The 5168-nt window shown below is 48.7% G+C and overlaps 1 non-coding gene across 1 annotated transcript; it reads right to left on the bottom strand.

Annotated features, from left to right (window-relative positions):
* Positions 1–4865: 4865 nt before the first annotated feature.
* On the bottom strand, positions 4866–4932 carry TRNAP-AGG (transfer RNA proline (anticodon AGG)). Its single transcript has one exon. It is a non-coding gene; the product is annotated as a tRNA-Pro (tRNA).
* Positions 4933–5168: the final 236 nt, after the last annotated feature.

Below are 5168 nucleotides of genomic sequence, written 5' to 3'. Positions count from 1 at the left end.
AAAACAAAGGGGCTAAGGGCTTAAATGTGGACTCAGGTGCGCTTAAGCTTCATTCAGGCGTGCTTCGCTTTTTTCTTGAATGTGTGCTCTCTCAAGGGGTGCCAGCTCTGGCCGGGGACATTCCTAGAGATTTGGGGTGGGGCCTGGGGTTTGGGGAGGCGGGGTTTGGGGTGGGGAGGGACCTCAGTGATGTATGCCATAGAGTCCACCCTTCGAGGCAGCCATTTTCTTCAGGAAATCAGTTGTCATCTCAGGAGGTCTCCCAAAGTGGGACTGCATCCTTCGGAAGTCAGTGGAATGGAAGCTGTTGCTGTACCAGCATGGCATTAGTGAGGAGTAATATTTCCAGCCCATTGGACAGTTCATCTGCCTATCTCAATCGGGGCGTCCAAATGACCCAAGATGATGGAGTCAGAGGCCGGTTCTTATTCCCATCTGAATTACAGTAGGATGAGGCTTCCTTGGCCTCTGGAACCCCTGGCCCCTGGAAGTCTCTTTGCTGTCCTTCAGATGACTCATGGAGACATTACTGTTGCTCTGTCATGCTCAGCAACCCCACCTGTTTTTGCCATGAAAACCCAGGGGGGAATGATAATTAGAACTCCTTCCAAATTGAAACCAAACTGAAACAGAGTGGGGGTATTCTACCTTTTCCCCACCTAGAGTTTTCAGGGGTGCAAGACTGTTACAGAACACGGGAAGTGACAGACTTCCATAGTTTCCAAGGGCCCTGTAGTCGTAGACACGTGGGACACAACCCACGGGTGCACTGGAGTTCTACAAAAATAAAGGGGCTAAGGGCTTAAATGCAGACTCAGGTGTGAGATTGAAACCAAAAATTGAAACCAAAACAGGCCTTCACCTGGGGCTGCCATTCTCCAGGTGGAAGCTGGATATCTGCTGAGATTACAACTGATCTGCAGGCAACAGACATCCCTTCGCCTGGAGAAAATGGCTGCTTTGGAAGGTGGGCGCTCCGGCATTATACCCCATTGAAATCCCTTTCCTCCCCAAACCCTGCCCTCCTCAGGCTCCACCTCCCAAATCTCCAGGTGTTTCCCAACCCAGAGGCGGCAACCTGTCTTCAGCTGGCTTTGGCAGAGCTGTAGACTGGATGGGAAATACTGGGAGAAGCACCTTGGCTGGCGGTAGCATCTTGCTTTGCCCTTTCTGTTGCAGGTATCGGGTAGGATCCAGATTAAATCTTGCCGTGCAGAATGGAGCTTTCCTTGCCTCCCTCTCCCACTGCAGCCCACCGGCCTCTGGCTGCTCCTGGAGAATCGGGAACCCTGAGGAACGGCACGGGAGGGAGAGGTTTCCCGCAAGAAGGGGGAACCAACAGAAACTGCCAGCCCAAAGTAAAGCCCGGGCATGGCTTTAGTCCGAGGCTCACTGCCTTTGTCCTGAGAGGAGCCAGCCATTGGATCCAGGACCAGCCCAGCACTCTGTTGCATGCTCTCTTGCTCGGTTCACTGATGTGCTATTTACAAGCCGCTTCGGGTCAGTTTGGAGAGAAAGGCGCAGCACAACGATTTAAAGATAGAAATAAATAAATCCCCAGAGGGCCAAAATTTGAGAGCAGCCTTCTCTAGGAACAACCATCGCTGGAAAACCAGCCCAGAACAGTCCAAAGCGCTCCTAGCCAGCTCTGCTGACTGGACATCAAGGGTCCAAGCCAAAATCCAAAGCTGTCAGCCTGCTTTTCCAAGGCAGCACAGCCCTATCCAAAGCTAGCTGGCCACCTCATTCGGAAGATACTCCATCTAAAGCATTTCTAGGGGTTGCATTATGGGTTCCTTCCCATTTGCTCACTCTCACCCAGTCTCCAGATGCCAGTTAAGCACTTCCACTGCCTTTCTGGAATCAGATGGAATAGCTAAAGAGAATTGAGTGTCAGCTACATAGTGATCACCCTCCATATGTCTGAATGAGCTCTTCCAGCATTTTCATGTGCATGTTAAAGAGCATGAGGAGCAAGTTGAAACCATGTTGTCCAATGGCCGAGTAGTGGAACAGAAGCTCCCCAGCATCGCGTTCTTGATCCTGCCCTCCAGGAAGGACTGAAGACATCCCAAGAAAACACCACCATTCCCTCCACAATACTATTATCAATAGCTGAGGGCGGGGGGGGGGGGGTGAACAGAAACGCACAGGAACACAATTCCGGCTGGCTTGGCATCGGGGTGTGTGGCCTAATATGCAAATGAGTTCCTGCTGGGCTTTTTCTACAAAAAAAGCCCTGGTCAATAGCGTTCAGGAGAACCAACAGTGTGATCGATCCAGGCAACCCATGTGGTCTCTGTGGCCTGCCCAGGATGGAAGCCTGATTGAAAGGGACATAGATAATCAGCTTCGCCTAGTAATAGCTGAACTTGCGAATGTATTGACACTTGTTTTCTTCTGATCCTGGTAAAGGAGGGAGGTTCTGAGACTACGTGTGATGGTTGCCGGTATTAGCGCTGTAATTCATCCTTGATGAAAACGTTGCATGATGAATCTGGTTCCTACTTGACTCCTCTGGTCAAAATGCTCCCAGTTCTCCACCGGAGAGGGCCTTTTTCACCTTCTGCTTGCAGTTTGCCTCCTGTTGCTCATTGGCTCTGGGCCAGGTGTCATTTCTTCAGCTGCTGCTGCCACCACTGTCCTGTAAATGGCACCGGTGCTGCCCTCACCCACGTTCAGTCTTGGGGGAAGGAGGCACTCTTTCAGTGCTCTAGCCTACAAATATCCTACTCTTGTTATGAACTTAGTCGCGCTCTGCTGTTTTAAGGGAATATATAGTAGCCCTATACTGACTTCACAGTGAAAGCACATAATCTGTTACTAAGGAACAACCTACCTTTATTCACCTTAAAAATAAAACCCAGACCAGTGTGTGGGGGAGTTTAAATTGTGCACTCATCTGCACAAATGCTAAATGTCATGTAATAACTTAATGCACATACAAAGGGGGGAAAAAACCATGCAAACACTGTATGCAAACAGTACACAGGTTCATTGTAATTTGTGCACCAGGCCACAGTCTGGGCCGCCGTTGAGATTATTTCTGTATGATTATGTGGCATATTTTATTTGGATGCTGGAGGAGAAATTCAAGCTCAGCCTCAAGTTAGGCTCCCATGATGACCTATAAGGGGAAACCAGATTTGCCAGGCAAAATTGATACTGGAGATGCACAATAGAGACAAAAGGAGAGTCCCTGGCATATCGTTAAAAGAGAGACCCGCACCTCAATGCAGGTGAGTTTAAGAGAAGGAAGGAAGAAACCCAGGAAAGCAAAAAGGGAAGTTTCCAGCAACGTGATTACCGAGATGGTGCTGTACCAAATTTATTTTATTTATTTATTTATTTGGTGACTTCTATCCCGCCCTTCCCACAAGTGGCTCAGGGCGGCTTACAACAACAATAAAACAATAAAACAGTAAAATCAGAGCAAGTTATTACCTCTAAAATCAGACAATTAAAACCTAAAACCTTAAAATTAAACATTAAACTATACTGTATAAACACAAAAATCTGGTAGCTACATTATCTAATCAGGCATAGGCTAACCGGGTTGTCTTACAGGCCCTGCGGAACTGAGCAAGGTCCCGCAGGGCCCTCACCTCTTCCGGTAGCTGGTTCCACCACATAGGGGCCATTGTGGAAAAGGCCCTGTCTCTAGTTGCCTTGAGACGCACTTCCTTGGGCCCGGGGATGGTGAGCAGATTTTGAGTGCCAGACCTCAGTACTCTCTGGGGAACGTGTGGGGTAGGCAGGTCCCAGGCCATATAGGGCTTTAAAGGTGATGACCAGCACCTTTAAAGAGTGCTCAAGAGAAACAAAGGAAGGATAAGAAAAACCATCTTACAGTCCTATGCAAATGCTTGATAAAAGTTGCTGTTAGAGAGACATGTAATGATTTCACGTTGAGGCTATCATGCCTACACTAGGAGTGGGGGGTGATGGGGAAAGAAGGAAGATAAGTAGGAGAGTGGGAAATGGGGAGGGGTGCAGATAAAGCGCAGGCTCAGTGAAACAAAGGCGGTTTTCATGCGTGTTGGAGAATGCACTCTCAATACACTATGGCAATTATTTGCAACTGGATTTTCCTGTTTCGTGCAGGGAAATCCAGCTGCAGATTATTGCCGCAGTGCATTGAGAGTGCATCCCCCCCACAGTGCTATGAGAAAGAGCTCTAGCAGAGGGGAGGGTGATAAAAAGAATCAGAGAGGCGGCAGAGCGGGGGCAGGAGTCTTCCCATTATGAGCATTTGTGAAAGGCCAAGTTGCGACCCAACTGCCTAGAGCACGGATGTCGAATTCATTTGTGATGAGGGCCGAATCGAACACAAATGAGACCTTGTCGGGCCGGGCCATGTGAGTCATCAAATGTCATGCCAGGTAGCAGAGAGATAAACTTTACAAAGGACACAAACACAATTTTTTCTTTCCAAAAAACAAACTTTTTTGAAACTTAAACCTAAAATAAAACTTACTTAAAACATTAGCGCTTGTTGGTCTTAAAAGTGCTTCCTTTGTATCTCTCCCATGGGATCCAGGGAACTGGGCAAAGGGAGCTCTGGCTCTTTCCTTCTTTCCCCAGGGGACCAGGAGGGAAAGGAGCCTCAGCCAATAGAAGGAAGAGAGGCTTGGCTCAGTAGCTCCTGTGCGATTGAGCAAGCCTTGCAAAGCAAGCTGTGAGACAGAAGGAAGCAGACAACAGCCAGTTGCTCAGGGGCTCCTGGGCTGCATGAACCTATGAAGCTGCCTTATACTGAATCAGACCCCTGGTCCATCAAAGTCAGTATTGTCTTCTCAGACTGGCAGCGGCTCTTCAGGGTCTCAAGCTGAGGTTTTCCACACCTATTTGCCTGGACCCTTTTTTGGAGATGCCAGGGATTGAACCTGGGACCTTCTGCTTCCTAAGCAGATGCTCTACCACTGAGCCACCGTCCCTCACCGTCCCACGTTTGACACCCCTGGCCTAAATACTCTTTCCTAGTGTGCCAGAGGGACAGAATCTGAAGGACAACAATGGAAGAGATTCAGGTGGGTAGCCATGTTGGTCTGAACCAGCAGAACAAAATTTGAGCCCAGCGGTACCTTTGACCAACAAAGTTTGATTCAAGGTGTAAGCTTTTGTGTGCATCTGAAGAAGCACTCATGCTCACAGAAGCTCATACCCTG

Source organism: Heteronotia binoei, chromosome 14 (assembly GCF_032191835.1).
Source record: "Heteronotia binoei isolate CCM8104 ecotype False Entrance Well chromosome 14, APGP_CSIRO_Hbin_v1, whole genome shotgun sequence".
Taxonomy (NCBI): domain Eukaryota; kingdom Metazoa; phylum Chordata; class Lepidosauria; order Squamata; family Gekkonidae; genus Heteronotia; species Heteronotia binoei.
Note: the sequence above shows the minus strand (reverse complement) of the source record. Positions and strands in the feature narration are given on the sequence as shown.